The sequence below is a fragment of the Crinia signifera genome, chromosome 8 (assembly GCF_055691185.1).
Source record: "Crinia signifera chromosome 8, ASM5569118v1, whole genome shotgun sequence".
NCBI lineage: Eukaryota > Metazoa > Chordata > Amphibia > Anura > Myobatrachidae > Crinia > Crinia signifera.
In genome coordinates, this window is record NC_139224.1 from 84,642,511 (window position 1) to 84,663,407 (window position 20,897).

Consider the following 20,897-nt stretch of genomic DNA (forward strand, 5'->3'; position numbering starts at 1 on the left):
CTTGGGAGACACAACCAGTGTGCAAGTTACAACCTTAGCGGAGAGGAACTGGGTAATTCCATACTTGAAAAGGATCTAGGAGTCCAAATAGACAGCAATCTAGGATGTAGTGCCCATTGTAATGTAGCTACAAAAAAGGCCAACAAAATTCTGGCATGTATTAAGAGGGGAATGGAAACTAGGGACTCAAGGGTAATTATGCCACTATATAAAGCATTGGTGCGACCTCACCTAGAGTACGGAGTACAGTTCTGGGCCCCACACTATAAAAAGGACATCATAGAATTAGAAAAAGTCCAAAGGCGAGCAACAAAGCTTATTAGGGGAATGGAGAATTTAAGCTACGGGGAGAGATTAAGCAATTTGGGACTATTTACATTAGAAAAGAGACGTTTAAGGGGGGACATGCTCAACATGTACAAGTATATCAAGGGCCAATATAAGGAACTGTCACACACCCTATTTTCTACTAGAAAGGAATCTAGGACGCGAGGGCATGAGTATAGATTAGAAGAAAAAAGATTTCATTCAGCTAGTAGAAAGAATTTCTTTACGGTTAGAACAGTCAAACTCTGGAACTCTTTTCCCAGAGAGGTGGTAATGGCTGGCTCATTAAATGCGTTCAAGGCAAAGTTGGACAAACATTTACTGGAGAAAAACATCCATGGGTACAAATAAGAAATATAATTTGTCTGTAAAATACCAGAACCTACCAAATCAGCAATGGATATCTATACCAGGTTGAACTAGATGGACGCAAGTCTTTTTTCAGCCTTACCTACTATGTAACTATGTAACATCGATGGCCGATGGCCATCCCTAATGAGAATTGCATCAACCAATCAGATGGTCTAATTTCCAAACTAATTTGCATAAGGAATTTATTTGCTCTCCATAACTTACTTAGGTCCTTCCTCACCCTAGTCTGATTGAAAATCTACAAAACCAGCCAAAGATGGTTGATAACAAGAACATTCTTGACCAATTGGCTTCCTGGTTGAAGACTATTGCATGATGGTCCCATCAAAAGTAGTAAAATAGAAAACTGTTGACTGACAGTACATAAACCAATCGGAATGGATTGTTTTGAATGAGTATTAATGATGGCCATTGTTGCCTTTGCCATCGATGTTGTTACATATCAGTGGTTATACATTGCATTTGACTGACTGGCCTGTGGGCCAATCAGAATATGGGGGCGGGGCTTCACTGGTGTCATGGGTGGAGCTTTGCTCTGTGTACCAGGAAATAGCAAAACAAAACTAGTCGTTTTAACTAAACATTGATGTAAAAACTATTGAACATCGACCATAACCCATCGATGGTTTATAAACATCGATGGCCGATGGCCATCCCTAATGAGAATTGCATCAACCAATCAGATGGTCTAATTTCCAAACTAATTTGCATAAGGAATTTATTTGCTCTCCATAACTTACTTAGGTCCTTCCTCACCCTAGTCTGATTGAAAACCTACAAAACCAGCCAAAGATGGTTGATAACAAGAACATTCTTGACCAATTGGCTTCCTGGTTGAAGACTATTGCATGATGGTCCCATCAAAAGTAGTAAAATAGAAAACTGTTGGCTGACAGTACATAAACAAATCGGAATGGATTGTTTTGAATGAGTATTAATGATGGCCATTGTTGCCTTTGCCATCGATGTTGTTACATATCAGTGGTCATCCATTGTATTTGACAGACTGGCCTGTGGGCCAATCAGAATATGGGGGCGGGGCTACACTGGTGTCGTGGGTGGAACTTTGCTCTGTGTACCAGGAAAAAGCAAAACAAAACTAGTCGTTTTAACTAAACATTGATGTAAAAACTATTGAACATCGACCATAACCCATCGATGGTTTATAAACATCGATGGCCGATGGCCATCCCTAATGAGAATTGCATCAACCAATCAGATGGTCTAATTTCTAAACTAATTTGCATAAGGAATTTATTTGCTCTCCATAACTTAGGTCCTTCCTCACCCTAGTCTGATTGAAAACCTACAAAACCAGCCAAAGATGGTTGATAACAAGAACATTCGTGACCAATTGGCTTCCTGGTTGAAGACTATTGCATGATGATCCCATCAAAAGTAGTAAAATAGAAAACTGTTGACTGACAGTACATAAACCAATCGGAATGGATTGTTTTGAATGAGTATTAATGATGGCCAATGTTGCCTTTGCCATCGATGTTGTTACATATCAGTGGTCATCCATTGTATTTGACTGACTGGCCTGTGGGCCAATCAGAATATGGGGGCGGGGCTTCACTGGTGTCGTGGGTGGAGCTTTGCTCTGTGTACCAGGAAATAGCAAAAAAAACCTAGTCGTTTTAACTAAACATTGATGTAAAAACTATTGAACATCGACCATAACCCATCGATGGTTTATAAACATCGATGGCCGATGGCCATCCCTAATGAGAATTGCATAAACCAATCAGATGGTCTAATTTCCAAACTAATTTGCATAAGGAATTTATTTGCTCTACATAACTTACTTAGGTCCTTCCTCACCCTAGTCTGATTGAAAACCTACAAAACCAGCCAAAGATGGTTGATAACAAGAACATTCTTGACCAATTGGCTTCCTGGTTGAAGACTATTGCATGATGGTCCCATCAAAAGTAGTAAAATAGAAAACTGTTGACTGACAGTACATAAACAAATTGGAATGCATTGTTTTGAATGAGTATTAATGATTGCCATTGTTGCCTTTGCCATCGATGTTGTTACATATCAGTGGTCATCCATTCCATTTGACTGACTGGCCTGTGGGCCAATCAGAATATGGGGGCGGGGCTTCACTGGTGTCGTGGGTGGAGCTTTGCTCTGTGTACCAGGAAATAGTAAAACAAAACTAGTTGTTTTAACTAAACATTGATGTAAAAACTATTGAACATCGACCATAACCCATCGATGGTTTATAAACATCGATGGCCGATGGCCATCCCTAATGAGAATTGCATCAACCAATCAGATGGTCTAATTTCCAAACTAATTTGCATAAGGAATTTATTTGCTCTCCATAACTTACTTAGGTCCTTCCTCACCCTAGTCTGATTGAAAACCTACAAAACCAGCCAAAGATGGTTGATAACAAGAACATTCTTGACCAATTGGCTTCCTGGTTGAAGACTATTGCATGATGGTCCCATCAAAAGTAGTAATAAAGAAAACTGTTGGCTGACAGTACATAAACAAATCGGAATGGATTGTTTTGAATGAGTATTAATAATGGGCATTGTTGCCTTTGCCATCGATGTTGTTACATATCAGTGGTCATCCATTGTATTTGACTGACTGGCCTGTGGGCCAATCAGAATATGGGGGCAGGGCTTCACTGGTGTCGTGGGAGGAACTTTGCTCTGTGTACCAGGAAATAGCAAAACAAAACTAGTCGTTTTAACTAAACATTGATGTAAAAACTATTGAACATCGACCATAACCCATCGATGGTTTATAAACATCGATGGCCGATGGCCATCCCTAATGAGAATTGCATCAACCAATCAGATGGTCTAATTTCCAAACTAATTTGCATAAGGAATTTATTTGCTCTCCATAACTTACTTAGGTCCTTCCTCACCCTAGTCTGATTGAAAACCTACAAAACCAGCCAAAGATGGTTGATAACAAGAACATTCTTGACCAATTGGCTTCCTGGTTGAAGACTATTGCATGATGGTCCCATCAAAAGTAGTAAAATAGAAAACTGTTGGCTGACAGTACATAAACAAATCGGAATGGATTGTTTTGAATGAGTATTAATGATGGCCATTGTTGCCTTTGCCATCGATGTTGTTACATATCAGTGGTCATCCATTGTATTTGACAGACTGGCCTGTGGGCCAATCAGAATATGGGGGCGGGGCTACACTGGTGTCGTGGGTGGAACTTTGCTCTGTGTACCAGGAAAAAGCAAAACAAAACTAGTCGTTTTAACTAAACATTGATGTAAAAACTATTGAACATCGACCATAACCCATCGATGGTTTATAAACATCGATGGCCGATGGCCATCCCTAATGAGAATTGCATCAACCAATCAGATGGTCTAATTTCTAAACTAATTTGCATAAGGAATTTATTTGCTCTCCATAACTTAGGTCCTTCCTCACCCTAGTCTGATTGAAAACCTACAAAACCAGCCAAAGATGGTTGATAACAAGAACATTCGTGACCAATTGGCTTCCTGGTTGAAGACTATTGCATGATGATCCCATCAAAAGTAGTAAAATAGAAAACTGTTGACTGACAGTACATAAACTAATCGGAATGGATTGTTTTGAATGAGTATTAATGATGGCCAATGTTGCCTTTGCCATCGATGTTGTTACATATCAGTGGTCATCCATTGTATTTGACTGACTGGCCTGTGGGCCAATCAGAATATGGGGGCGGGGCTTCACTGGTGTCGTGGGTGGAGCTTTGCTCTGTGTACCAGGAAATAGCAAAAAAAACCTAGTCGTTTTAACTAAACATTGATGTAAAAACTATTGAACATCGACCATAACCCATCGATGGTTTATAAACATCGATGGCCGATGGCCGATGGCCATCCCTAATGAGAATTGCATAAACCAATCAGATGGTCTAATTTCCAAACTAATTTGCATAAGGAATTTATTTGCTCTACATAACTTACTTAGGTCCTTCCTCACCCTAGTCTGATTGAAAACCTACAAAACCAGCCAAAGATGGTTGATAGCAAGAACATTCTTGACCAATTGGCTTCCTGGTTGAAGACTATTGCATGATGGTCCCATCAAAAGTAGTAAAATAGAAAACTGTTGACTGACAGTACATAAACAAATTGGAATGCATTGTTTTGAATGAGTATTAATGATTGCCATTGTTGCCTTTGCCATCGATGTTGTTACATATCAGTGGTCATCCATTCCATTTGACTGACTGGCCTGTGGGCCAATCAGAATATGGGGGCGGGGCTTCACTGGTGTCGTGGGTGGAGCTTTGCTCTGTGTACCAGGAAATAGTAAAACAAAACTAGTTGTTTTAACTAAACATTGATGTAAAAACTATTGAACATCGACCATAACCCATCGATGGTTTATAAACATCGATGGCCGATGGCCATCCCTAATGAGAATTGCATCAACCAATCAGATGGTCTAATTTCCAAACTAATTTGCATAAGGAATTTATTTGCTCTCCATAACTTACTTAGGTCCTTCCTCACCCTAGTCTGATTGAAAACCTACAAAACCAGCCAAAGATGGTTGATAACAAGAACATTCTTGACCAATTGGATTCCTGGTTGAAGACTATTGCATGATGGTCCCATCAAAAGTAGTAATAAAGAAAACTGTTGGCTGACAGTACATAAACAAATCGGAATGGATTGTTTTGAATGAGTATTAATAATGGGCATTGTTGCCTTTGCCATCGATGTTGTTACATATCAGTGGTCATCCATTGTATTTGACTGACTGGCCTGTGGGCCAATCAGAATATGGGGGCAGGGCTTCACTGGTGTCGTGGGAGGAACTTTGCTCTGTGTACCAGGAAATAGCAAAACAAAACTAGTCGTTTTAACTAAACATTGATGTAAAAACTATTGAACATCGACCATAACCCATCGATGGTTTATAAACATCGATGGCCGATGGCCATCCCTAATGAGAATTGCATCAACCAATCAGATGGCCTAATTTCCAAACTAATTTGCATAAGGAATTTATTTGCTCTCCATAACTTACTTAGGTCCTTCCTCACCCTAGTCTGATTGAAAACCTACAAAACCAGCCAAAGATGGTTGATAACAAGAACATTCTTGACCAATTGGCTTCCTGGTTGAAGACTATTGCATGATGGTCCCATCAAAAGTAGTAAAATAGAAAACTGTTGACTGACAGTACATAAACAAATCGGAATGCATTGTTTTGTATGAGTATTAATGATTGCCATTGTTGCCTTTGCCATCGATGTTGTTACATATCAGTGGTCATCCATTGTATTTGACTGACTGGCCTGTGGGCCAATCATAATATGGGGGCGGGGCTTCACTGGTGTCGTGGGTGGAGCTTTGCTCTGTGTACCAGGAAATAGTAAAACAAAACTAGTCGTTTTAACTAAACATTGATGTAAAAACTATTGAACATCGACCATAACCCATCGATGGTTTATAAACATCGATGGCCGATGGCCATCCCTAATGAGAATTGCATCAACCAATCAGATGGTCTAATTTCCAAACTAATTTGCATAAGGAATTTATTTGCTCTCCATAACTTACTTAGGTCCTTCCTCACCCTAGTCTGATTGAAAACCTACAAAACCAGCCAAAGATGGTTGATAACAAGAACATTCTTGACCAATTGGCTTCCTGGTTGAAGACTATTGCATGATGGTCCCATCAAAAGTAGTAAAATAGAAAACTGTTGGCTGACAGTACATAAACAAATCGGAATGGATTGTTTTGAATGAGTATTAATGATGGCCATTGTTGCCTTTGCCATCGATGTTGTTACATATCAGTGGTCATCCATTGTATTTGACAGACTGGCCTGTGGGCCAATCAGAATATGGGGGCGGGGCTACACTGGTGTCGTGGGTGGAACTTTGCTCTGTGTACCAGGAAAAAGCAAAACAAAACTAGTCGTTTTAACTAAACATTGATGTAAAAACTATTGAACATCGACCATAACCCATCGATGGTTTATAAACATCGATGGCCGATGGCCATCCCTAATGAGAATTGCATCAACCAATCAGATGGTCTAATTTCTAAACTAATTTGCATAAGGAATTTATTTGCTCTCCATAACTTAGGTCCTTCCTCACCCTAGTCTGATTGAAAACCTACAAAACCAGCCAAAGATGGTTGATAACAAGAACATTCGTGACCAATTGGCTTCCTGGTTGAAGACTATTGCATGATGATCCCATCAAAAGTAGTAAAATAGAAAACTGTTGACTGACAGTACATAAACCAATCGGAATGGATTGTTTTGAATGAGTATTAATGATGGCCAATGTTGCCTTTGCCATCGATGTTGTTACATATCAGTGGTCATCCATTGTATTTGACTGACTGGCCTGTGGGCCAATCAGAATATGGGGGCGGGGCTTCACTGGTGTCGTGGGTGGAGTTTTGCTCTGTGTACCAGGAAATAGCAAAAAAAAACTAGTCGTTTTAACTAAACATTGATGTAAAAACTATTGAACATCGACCATAACCCATCGATGGTTTATAAACATCGATGGCCGATGGCCATCCCTAATGAGAATTGCATCAACCAATCAGATGGTCTAATTTCCAAACTAATTTGCATAAGGAATTTATTTGCTCTCCATAACTTACTTAGGTCCTTCCTCACCCTAGTCTGATTGAAAACCTACAAAACCAGCCATAGATGGTTGATAACAAGAACATTCTTGACCAATTGGCTTCCTTGTTGAAGACTATTACATGATGGTCCCATCAAAAGTAGTAAAATAGAAAACTGTTGGCTGACAGTACATAAACCAATCGGAATGGATTGTTTTGAATGAGTATTAATGATGGCCATTGTTGCCTTTGCCATCGATGTTGTTACATATCAGTGGTCATCCATTGTATTTGACTGACTGGCCTGTGGGCCAATCAGAATATGGGGGCGGGGCTTCACTGGTGTCATGGGTGGAACTTTGCTCTGTGTACCAGGAAATAGCAAAACAAAACTAGTCGTTTTAACTAAACATTGATGTAAAAACTATTGAACATCGACCATAACCCATCGATGGTTTATAAACATCGATGGCCGATGGCCATCCCTAATGAGAATTGCATCAACCAATCAGATGGTCTAATTTCCAAACTAATTTGCATAAGGAATTTATTTGCTCTCCATAACTTACTTAGGTCCTTCCTCACCCTAGTCTGATTGAAAATCTACAAAACCAGCCAAAGATGGTTGATAACAAGAACATTCTTGACCAATTGGCTTCCTGGTTGAAGACTATTGCATGATGGTCCCATCAAAAGTAGTAAAATAGAAAACTGTTGACTGACAGTACATAAACCAATCGGAATGGATTGTTTTGAATGAGTATTAATGATGGCAATTGTTGCCTTTGCCATCGATGTTGTTACATATCAGTGGTTATACATTGCATTTGACTGACTGGCCTGTGGGCCAATCAGAATATGGGGGCGGGGCTTCACTGGTGTCATGGGTGGAGCTTTGCTCTGTGTACCAGGAAATAGCAAAACAAAACTAGTCGTTTTAACTAAACATTGATGTAAAAACTATTGAACATCGACCATAACCCATCGATGGTTTATAAACATCGATGGCCGATGGCCATCCCTAATGAGAATTGCATCAACCAATCAGATGGTCTAATTTCCAAACTAATTTGCATAAGGAATTTATTTGCTCTCCATAACTTACTTAGGTCCTTCCTCACCCTAGTCTGATTGAAAACCTACAAAACCAGTCAAAGATGGTTGATAACAAGAACATTCTTGACCAATTGGCTTCCTGGTTGAAGACTATTGCATGATGGTCCCATCAAAAGTAGTAAAATAGAAAATAGAAAACTGTTGACTGACAGTACATAAACCAATCGGAATCGATTGTTTTGAATGAGTATTAATGATGGCCATTGTTGCCTTTGCCATCGATGTTGTTACATATCAGTGGTCATCCATTGCATTTGACTGACTGGCCTGTGGGCCAATCAGAATATGGGGGCGGGGCTTCACTGGTGTCGTGGGTGGAGCTTTGCTCTGTGTACCAGGAAATAGCAAAACAAAACTAGTCGTTTTAACTAAACATTGATGTAAAAACTATTGAACATCGACCATAACCCATCGATGGTTTATAAACATCGATGGCCGATGGCCATCCCTAATGAGAATTGCATCAACCAATCAGATGGTCTAATTTCCAAAATAATTTGCATAAGGAATTTATTTGCTCTCCATAACTTACTTAGGTCCTTCCTCACCCTAGTCTGATTGAAAACCTACAAAACCAGCCAAAGATGGTTGATAACAAGAACATTCTTGACCAATTGGCTTCCTGGTTGAAGACTATTGCATGATGGTCCCATCAAAAGTAGTAAAATAGAAAACTGTTGACTGACAGTACATAAACAAATCGGAATGCATTGTTTTGAATGAGTATTAATGATTGCCATTGTTGCCTTTGCCATCGATGTTGTTACATATCAGTGGTCATCCATTGTATTTGACTGACTGGCCTGTGGGCCAATCAGAATATGGGGGCAGGGCTTCACTGGTGTCGTGGGAGGAACTTTGCTCTGTGTACCAGGAAATAGCAAAACAAAACTAGTCGTTTTAACTAAACATTGATGTAAGAACTATTGAACATCGACCATAACCCATCGATGGTTTATAAACATCGATGGCCGATGGCCATCCCTAATGAGAATTGCATCAACCAATCAGATGGTCTATTTTCCAAACTAATTTGCATAAGGAATTTATTTGCTCTCCATAACTTACTTAGGTCCTTCCTCACCCTAGTCTGATTGAAAACCTACAAAACCAGCCAAAGATGGTTGATAACAAGAACATTCTTGACCAATTGGCTTACTGGTTGAAGACTATTGCATGATGGTCCCATCAAAAGTAGTAAAATAGAAAACTGTTGACTGACAGTACATAAACCAATCGGAATGGATTGTTTTGAATGAGTATTAATGATGGCCATTGTTGCCTTTGCCATCGATGTTGTTACATATCAGTGGTTATCCATTGCATTTGACTGACTGGCCTGTGGGCCAATCAGAATATGGGGGCGGGGCTTCACTGGTGTCATGGGTGGAGCTTTGCTCTGTGTACCAGGAAATAGCAAAACAAAACTAGTCGTTTTAACTAAACATTGATGTAAAAACTATTGAACATCGACCATAACCCATCGATGGTTTATAAACATCGATGGCCGATGGCCATCCCTAATGAGAATTGCATCAACCAATCAGATGGCCTAATTTCCAAACTAATTTGCATAAGGAATTTATTTGCTCTCCATAACTTACTTAGGTCCTTCCTCACCCTAGTCTGATTGAAAACCTACAAAACCAGCCAAAGATGGTTGATAACAAGAACATTCTTGACCAAATGGCTTCCTGGTTGAAGACTATTGCATGATGGTCCCATCAAAAGTAGTAAAATAGAAAATAGAAAACTGTTGACTGACAGTACATAAACCAATCGGAATGGATTGTTTTGAATGAGTATTAATGATGGCCATTGTTGCCTTTGCCATCGATGTTGTTACATATCAGTGGTCATCCATTGCATTTGACTGACTGGCCTGTGGGCCAATCAGAATATGGGGGCGGGGCTTCACTGGTGTCGTGGGTGGAGCTTTGCTCTGTGTACCAGGAAATAGCAAAACAAAACTAGTCGTTTTAACTAAACATTGATGTAAAAACTATTGAACATCGACCATAACCCATCGATGGTTTATAAACATCGATGGCCGATGGCCATCCCTAATGAGAATTGCATCAACCAATCAGATGGTCTAATTTCCAAAATAATTTGCATAAGGAATTTATTTGCTCTCCATAACTTACTTAGGTCCTTCCTCACCCTAGTCTGATTGAAAACCTACAAAACCAGCCAAAGATGGTTGATAACAAGAACATTCTTGACCAATTGGCTTCCTGGTTGAAGACTATTGCATGATGGTCCCATCAAAAGTAGTAAAATAGAAAACTGTTGACTGACAGTACATAAACAAATCGGAATGCATTGTTTTGAATGAGTATTAATGATTGCCATTGTTGCCTTTGCCATCGATGTTGTTACATATCAGTGGTCATCCATTGTATTTGACTGACTGGCCTGTGGGCCAATCAGAATATGGGGGCGGGGCTTCACTGGTGTCGTGGGTGGAGCTTTGCTCTGTGTACCAGGAAATAGTAAAACAAAACTAGTCGTTTTAACTAAACATTGATGTAAAAACTATTGAACATCGACCATAACCCATCGATGGTTTATAAACATCGATGGCCGATGGCCATCCCTAATGAGAATTGCATCAACCAATCAGATGGTCTAATTTCCAAACTAATTTGCATAAGGAATTTATTTGCTCTCCATAACTTACTTAGGTCCTTCCTCACCCTAGTCTGATTGAAAACCTACAAAACCAGCCAAAGATGGTTGATAACAAGAACATTCTTGACCAAATGGCTTCCTGGTTGAAGACTATTGCATGATGGACCCATCAAAAGTAGTAAAATAGAAAACTGTTGGCTGACAGTACATAAACAAATCGGAATGGATTGTTTTGAATGAGTATTAATGATGGCCATTGTTGCCTTTGCCATCGATGTTGTTACATATCAGTGGTCATCCATTGTATTTGACTGACTGGCCTGTGGGCCAATCAGAATATGGGGGCGGGGCTTCACTGGTGTCGTGGGTGGAGCTTTGCTCTGTGTACCAGGAAATAGCAAAAAAAAACTAGTCGTTTTAACTAAACATTGATGTAAAAACTATTGAACATCGACCATAACCCATCGATGGTTTATAAACATCGATGGCCGATGGCCATCCCTAATGAGAATTGCATAAACCAATCAGATGGTCTAATTTCCAAACTAATTTGCATAAGGAATTTATTTGCTCTCCATAACTTACTTAGGTCCTTCCTCACCCTAGTCTGATTGAAAACCTACAAAACCAGCCAAAGATGGTTGATAACAAGAACATTCTTGACCAATTGGCTTCCTGGTTGAAGACTATTGCATGATGGTCCCATCAAAAGTAGTAAAATAGAAAACTGTTGACTGACAGTACATAAACAAATCGGAATGCATTGTTTTGAATGAGTATTAATGATTGCCATTGTTGCCTTTGCCATTGATGTTGTTACATATCAGTGGTCATCCATTGTATTTGACTGACTGGCCTGTGGGCCAATCAGAATATGGGGGCAGGGCTTCACTGGTGTCGTGGGAGGAACTTTGCTCTGTGTACCAGGAAATAGCAAAACAAAACTAGTCGTTTTAACTAAACATTGATGTAAGAACTATTGAACATCGACCATAACCCATCGATGGTTTATAAACATCGATGGCCGATGGCCATCCCTAATGAGAATTGCATCAACCAATCAGATGGTCTAATTTCCAAACTAATTTGCATAAGGAATTTATTTGCTCTCCATAACTTACTTAGGTCCTTCCTCACCCTAGTCTGATTGAAAACCTACAAAACCAGCCAAAGATGGTTGATAACAAGAACATTCTTGACCAATTGGCTTCCTGGTTGAAGACTATTGCATGATGGTCCCATCAAAAGTAGTAAAATAGAAAACTGTTGACTGACAGTACATAAACCAATTGGAATGGATTGTTTTGAATGAGTATTAATGATGGCCATTGTTGCCTTTGCCATCGATGTTGTTACATATCAGTGGTCATCCATTGCATTTGACTGACTGGCCTGTGGGCCAATCAGAATATGGGGGCGGGGCTTCACTGGTGTTGTGGGTGGAGCTTTGCTCTGTGTACCAGGAAATAGCAAAACAAAACTAGTCGTTTTAACTAAACATTGATGTAAAAACTATTGAACATCGACCATAACCCATCGATGGTTTATAAACATCGATGGCCGATGGCAATCCCTAATGAGAATTGCATCAACCAATCAGATGGTCTAATTTCCAAACTAATTTGCATAAGGAATTTATTTGCTCTCCATAACTAACTTAGGTCCTTCCTCACCCTAGTCTGATTGAAAACCTACAAAACCAGCCAAAGTTGGTTGATAACAAGAACATTCTTGACCGATTGGCTTCCTGGTTGAAGACTATTGCATGATGGTCCCATCAAAAGTAGTAAAATAGAAAATAGAAAACTGTTGACTGACAGTACATAAACCAATCGGAATGGATTGTTTTGAATGAGTATTAATGATGGCCATTGTTGCCTTTGCCATCGATGTTGTTACATATCAGTGGTCATCCATTGCATTTGACTGACTGGCCTGTGGGCCAATCAGAATATGGGGGCGGGGCTTCACTGGTGTCGTGGGTGGAGCTTTGCTCTGTGTACCAGGAAATAGCAAAACAAAACTAGTCGTTTTAACTAAACATTGATGTAAAAACTATTGTACATCGACCATAACCCATCGATGGTTTATAAACATCGATGGCCGATGGCCATCCCTAATGAGAATTGCATCAACCAATCAGATGGTCTAATTTCCAAAATAATTTGCATAAGGAATTTATTTGCTCTCCATAACTTACTTAGGTCCTTCCTCACCCTAGTCTGATTGAAAACCTACAAAACCAGCCAAAGTTGGTTGATAACAAGAACATTCTTGACCGATTGGCTTCCTGGTTGAAGACTATTGCATGATGATCCCATCAAAAGTAGTAAAATAGAAAACTGTTGACTGACAGTACATAAACAAATCGGAATGGATTGTTTTGAATGAGTATTAATGATGGCCATTGTTGCCTTTGCCATCGATGTTGTTACATATCAGTGGTCATCCATTGTATTTGACTGACTGGCCTGTGGGCCAATCAGAATATGGGGGCGGGGCTTCACTGGTGTCGTGGGTGGAGCTTTGCTCTGTGTACCAGGAAATAGTAAAACAAAACTAGTCGTTTTAACTAAACATTGATGTAAAAACTATTGAACATCGACCATAACCCATCGATGGTTTATAAACATCGATGGCCGATGGCAATCCCTAATGAGAATTGCATCAACCAATCAGATGGTCTAATTTCCAAACTAATTTGCATAAGGAATTTATTTGCTCTCCATAACTAACTTAGGTCCTTCCTCACCCTAGTCTGATTGAAAACCTACAAAACCAGCCAAAGTTGGTTGATAACAAGAACATTCTTGACCGATTGGCTTCCTGGTTGAAGACTATTGCATGATGGTCCCATCAAAAGTAGTAAAATAGAAAATAGAAAACTGTTGACTGACAGTACATAAACCAATCGGAATGGATTGTTTTGAATGAGTATTAATGATGGCCATTGTTGCCTTTGCCATCGATGTTGTTACATATCAGTGGTCATCCATTGCATTTGACTGACTGGCCTGTGGGCCAATCAGAATATGGGGGCGGGGCTTCACTGGTGTCGTGGGTGGAGCTTTGCTCTGTGTACCAGGAAATAGCAAAACAAAACTAGTCGTTTTAACTAAACATTGATGTAAAAACTATTGTACATCGACCATAACCCATCGATGGTTTATAAACATCGATGGCCGATGGCCATCCCTAATGAGAATTGCATCAACCAATCAGATGGTCTAATTTCCAAAATAATTTGCATAAGGAATTTATTTGCTCTCCATAACTTACTTAGGTCCTTCCTCACCCTAGTCTGATTGAAAACCTACAAAACCAGCCAAAGTTGGTTGATAACAAGAACATTCTTGACCGATTGGCTTCCTGGTTGAAGACTATTGCATGATGATCCCATCAAAAGTAGTAAAATAGAAAACTGTTGACTGACAGTACATAAACAAATCGGAATGGATTGTTTTGAATGAGTATTAATGATGGCCATTGTTGCCTTTGCCATCGATGTTGTTACATATCAGTGGTCATCCATTGTATTTGACTGACTGGCCTGTGGGCCAATCAGAATATGGGGGCGGGGCTTCACTGGTGTCGTGGGTGGAGCTTTGCTCTGTGTACCAGGAAATAGTAAAACAAAACTAGTCGTTTTAACTAAACATTGATGTAAAAACTATTGAACATCGACCACAACCCATCGATGGTTTATAAACATCGATGGCCGAAGGCCATCCCTAATGAGAATTGCATCAACCAATCAGATGGTCTAATTTCCAAACTAATTTGCATAAGGAATTTATTTGCTCTCCATAACTTACTTAGGTCCTTCCTCACCCTAGTCTGATTGAAAACCTACAAAACCAGCCAAAGATGGTTTATAACAAGAACATTCTTGACCAATTGGCTTCCTGGTTGAAGACTATTGCATGATGGTCCCATCAAAAGTAGTAAAATAGAAAATAGAAAACTGTTGACTGACAGTACATAAACCAATCGGAATGGATTGTTTTGAATGAGTATTAATGATGGCCATTGTTGCCTTTGCCATCGATGTTGTTACATATCAGTGGTCATCCATTGCATTTGACTGACTGGCCTGTGGGCCAATCAGAATATGGGGGCGGGGCTTCACTGGTGTCGTGGGTGGAGCTTTGCTCTGTGTACCAGGAAATAGCAAAACAAAACTAGTCGTTTTAACTAAACATTGATGTAAAAACTATTGAACATCGACCATAACCCATCGATGGTTTATAAACATCGATGGCCGATGGCCATCCCTAATGAGAATTGCATCAACCAATCAGATGGTCTAATTTCCAAAATAATTTGCATAAGGAATTTATTTGCTCTCCATAACTTACTTAGGTCCTTCCTCACCCTAGTCTGATTGAAAACCTACAAAACCAGCCAAAGTTGGTTGATAACAAGAACATTCTTGACCGATTGGCTTCCTGGTTGAAGACTATTGCATGATGATCCCATCAAAAGTAGTAAAATAGAAAACTGTTGACTGACAGTACATAAACAAATCGGAATGGATTGTTTTGAATGAGTATTAATGATGGCCATTGTTGCCTTTGCCATCGATGTTGTTACATATCAGTGGTCATCCATTGTATTTGACTGACTGGCCTGTGGGCCAATCAGAATATGGGGGCGGGGCTTCACTGGTGTCGTGGGTGGAGCTTTGCTCTGTGTACCAGGAAATAGTAAAACAAAACTAGTCGTTTTAACTAAACATTGATGTAAAAACTATTGAACATCGACCACAACCCATCGATGGTTTATAAACATCGATGGCCGAAGGCCATCCCTAATGAGAATTGCATCAACCAATCAGATGGTCTAATTTCCAAACTAATTTGCATAAGGAATTTATTTGCTCTCCATAACTTACTTAGGTCCTTCCTCACCCTAGTCTGATTGAAAACCTACAAAACCAGCCAAAGATGGTTTATAACAAGAACATTCTTGACCAATTGGCTTCCTGGTTGAAGACTATTGCATGATGGTCCCATCAAAAGTAGTAAAATAGAAAATAGAAAACTGTTGACTGACAGTACATAAACCAATCGGAATGGATTGTTTTGAATGAGTATTAATGATGGCCATTGTTGCCTTTGCCATCGATGTTGTTACATATCAGTGGTCATCCATTGCATTTGACTGACTGGCCTGTGGGCCAATCAGAATATGGGGGCGGGGCTTCACTGGTGTCGTGGGTGGAGCTTTGCTCTGTGTACCAGGAAATAGCAAAACAAAACTAGTCGTTTTAACTAAACATTGATGTAAAAACTATTGAACATCGACCATAACCCATCGATGGTTTATAAACATCGATGGCCATCCCTAATGAGAATTGCATCAACCAATCAGATGGTCTAATTTCCAAACTAATTTGCATAAGGAATTTATTTGCTCTCCATAACTTACTTAGGTCCTTCCTCACCCTAGTCTGATTGAAAACCTACAAAACCAGCCAAAGATGGTTGATAACAAGAACATTCTTGACCAATTGGCTTCCTGGTTGAAGACTATTGCATGATGGTCCCATCAAAAGTAGTAAAATAGAAAACTGTTGGCTGACAGTACATAAACAAATCGGAATGGATTGTTTTGAATGAGTATTAATGATTGCCATTGTTGCCTTTGCCATCGATGTTGTTACATTTCAGTGGTCATCCATTGTATTTGACTGACTGGCCTGTGGGCCAATCAGAATATGGGGGCGGGGCTTCACTGGTGTCGTGGGTGGAGCTTTGCTCTGTGTACCAGGAAATAGTAAAACAAAACTAGTCGTTTTAACTAAACATTGATGTAAAAACTATTGAACATCGACCATAACCCATCGATGGTTTATAAACATCGATGGCCGATGGCCATCCCTAATGAGAATTGCATCAACCAATCAGATGGTCTAATTTCCAAACTAATTTGCATAAGGAATTTATTTGCTCTCCATAACTTACTTAGGTCCTTCCTCACCCTAGTCTGATTGAAAACCTACAAAACCAGCCAAAGATGGTTGATAACAAGAACATTCTTGACCAATTGGCTTACTGGTTGAAGACTATTGCATGATGGTCCCATCAAAAGTAGTAAAATAGAAAACTGTTGACTGACAGTACATAAACCAATCGGAATGGATTGTTTTGAATGAGTATTAATGATGGCCATTGTTGCCTTTGCCATCGATGTTGTTACATATCAGTGGTTATCCATTGCATTTGACTGACTGGCCTGTGGGCCAATCAGAATATGGGGGCGGGGCTTCACTGGTGTCATGGGTGGAGCTTTGCTCTGTGTACCAGGAAATAGCAAAACAAAACTAGTCGTTTTAACTAAACATTGATGTAAAAACTATTGAACATCGACCATAACCCATCGATGGTTTATAAACATCGATGGCCGATGGCCATCCCTAATGAGAATTGCATCAACCAATCAGATGGCCTAATTTCCAAACTAATTTGCATAAGGAATTTATTTGCTCTCCATAACTTACTTAGGTCCTTCCTCACCCTAGTCTGATTGAAAACCTACAAAACCAGCCAAAGATGGTTGATAACAAGAACATTCTTGACCAAATGGCTTCCTGGTTGAAGACTATTGCATGATGGTCCCATCAAAAGTAGTAAAATAGAAAATAGAAAACTGTTGACTGACAGTACATAAACCAATCGGAATGGATTGTTTTGAATGAGTATTAATGATGGCCATTGTTGCCTTTGCCATCGATGTTGTTACATATCAGTGGTCATCCATTGCATTTGACTGACTGGCCTGTGGGCCAATCAGAATATGGGGGCGGGGCTTCACTGGTGTCGTGGGTGGAGCTTTGCTCTGTGTACCAGGAAATAGCAAAACAAAACTAGTCGTTTTAACTAAACATTGATGTAAAAACTATTGAACATCGACCATAACCCATCGATGGTTTATAAACATCGATGGCCGATGGCCATCCCTAATGAGAATTGCATCAACCAATCAGATGGTCTAATTTCCAAAATAATTTGCATAAGGAATTTATTTGCTCTCCATAACTTACTTAGGTCCTTCCTCACCCTAGTCTGATTGAAAACCTACAAAACCAGCCAAAGATGGTTGATAACAAGAACATTCTTGACCAATTGGCTTCCTGGTTGAAGACTATTGCATGATGGTCCCATCAAAAGTAGTAAAATAGAAAACTGTTGACTGACAGTACATAAACAAATCGGAATGCATTGTTTTGAATGAGTATTAATGATTGCCATTGTTGCCTTTGCCATCGATGTTGTTACATATCAGTGGTCATCCATTGTATTTGACTGACTGGCCTGTGGGCCAATCAGAATATGGGGGCGGGGCTTCACTGGTGTCGTGGGTGGAGCTTTGCTCTGTGTACCAGGAAATAGTAAAACAAAACTAGTCGTTTTAACTAAACATTGATGTAAAAACTATTGAACATCGACCATAACCCATCGATGGTTTATAAACATCGATGGCCGATGGCCATCCCTAATGAGAATTGCATCAACCAATCAGATGGTCTAATTTCCAAACTAATTTGCATAAGGAATTTATTTGCTCTCCATAACTTACTTAGGTCCTTCCTCACCCTAGTCTGATTGAAAACCTACAAAACCAGCCAAAGATGGTTGATAACAAGAACATTCTTGACCAAATGGCTTCCTGGTTGAAGACTATTGCATGATGGACCCATCAAAAGTAGTAAAATAGAAAACTGTTGGCTGACAGTACATAAACAAATCGGAATGGATTGTTTTGAATGAGTATTAATGATGGCCATTGTTGCCTTTGCCATCGATGTTGTTACATATCAGTGGTCATCCATTGTATTTGACTGACTGGCCTGTGGGCCAATCAGAATATGGGGGCGGGGCTTCACTGGTGTCGTGGGTGGAGCTTTGCTCTGTGTACCAGGAAATAGCAAAAAAAAACTAGTCGTTTTAACTAAACATTGATGTAAAAACTATTGAACATCGACCATAACCCATCGATGGTTTATAAACATCGATGGCCGATGGCCATCCCTAATGAGAATTGCATAAACCAATCAGATGGTCTAATTTCCAAACTAATTTGCATAAGGAATTTATTTGCTCTCCATAACTTACTTAGGTCCTTCCTCACCCTAGTCTGATTGAAAACCTACAAAACCAGCCAAAGATGGTTGATAACAAGAACATTCTTGACCAATTGGCTTCCTGGTTGAAGACTATTGCATGATGGTCCCATCAAAAGTAGTAAAATAGAAAACTGTTGACTGACAGTACATAAACAAATCGGAATGCATTGTTTTGAATGAGTATTAATGATTGCCATTGTTGCCTTTGCCATTGATGTTGTTACATATCAGTGGTCATCCATTGTATTTGACTGACTGGCCTGTGGGCCAATCAGAATATGGGGGCAGGGCTTCACTGGTGTCGTGGGAGGAACTTTGCTCTGTGTACCAGGAAATAGCAAAACAAAACTAGTCGTTTTAACTAAACATTGATGTAAGAACTATTGAACATCGACCATAACCCATCGATGGTTTATAAACATCGATGGCCGATGGCCATCCCTAATGAGAATTGCATCAACCAATCAGATGGTCTAATTTCCAAACTAATTTGCATAAGGAATTTATTTGCTCTCCATAACTTACTTAGGTCCTTCCTCACCCTAGTCTGATTGAAAACCTACAAAACCAGCCAAAGATGGTTGATAACAAGAACATTCTTGACCAATTGGCTTCCTGGTTGAAGACTATTGCATGATGGTCCCATCAAAAGTAGTAAAATAGAAAACTGTTGACTGACAGTACATAAACCAATTGGAATGGATTGTTTTGAATGAGTATTAATGATGGCCATTGTTGCCTTTGCCATCGATGTTGTTACATATCAGTGGTCATCCATTGCATTTGACTGACTGGCCTGTGGGCCAATCAGAATATGGGGGCGGGGCTTCACTGGTGTCGTGGGTGGAGCTTTGCTCTGTGTACCAGGAAATAGTAAAACAAAACTAGTCGTTTTAACTAAACATTGATGTAAAAACTATTGAACATCGACCATAACCCATCGATGGTTTATAAACATCGATGGCCGATGGCCATCCCTAATGAGAATTGCATCAACCAATCAGATGGTCTAATTTCCAAACTAATTTGCATAAGGAATTTATTTGCTCTCCATAACTTACTTAGGTCCTTCCTCACCCTAGTCTGATTGAAAACCTACAAAGCCAGCCAAAGATGGTTGATAACAAGAACATTCTTGACCAATTGGCTTCCTGGTTGAAGACTATTGCATGATGGTCCCATCAAAAGTAGTAAAATAGAAAACTGTTGACTGACAGTACATAAACCAATTGGAATGGATTGTTTTGAACGAGTATTAATGATGGCCATTGTTGCCTTTGCCATCGATGTTGTTACATATCAGTGGTCATCCATTGCATTTGACTGACTGGCCTGTGGGCCAATCAGAATATGGGGGCGGGGCTTCACTGGTGTTGTGGGTGGAGCTTTGCTCTGTGTACCAGGAAATAGCAAAACAAAACTAGTCGTTTTAACTAAACATTGATGTAAAAACTATTGAACATCGACCATAACCCATCGATGGTTTATAAACATTGATGGCCGATGGCAATCCCTAATGAGAATTGCATCAACCAATCAGATGGTCTAATTTCCAAACTAATTTGCATAAGGAATTTATTTGCTCTCCATAACTAACTTAGGTCCTTCCTCACCCTAGTCTGATTGAAAACCTACAAAACCAGCCAAAGTTGGTTGATAACAAGAACATTCTTGACCGATTGGCTTCCTGGTTGAAGACTATTGCATGATGGTCCCATCAAA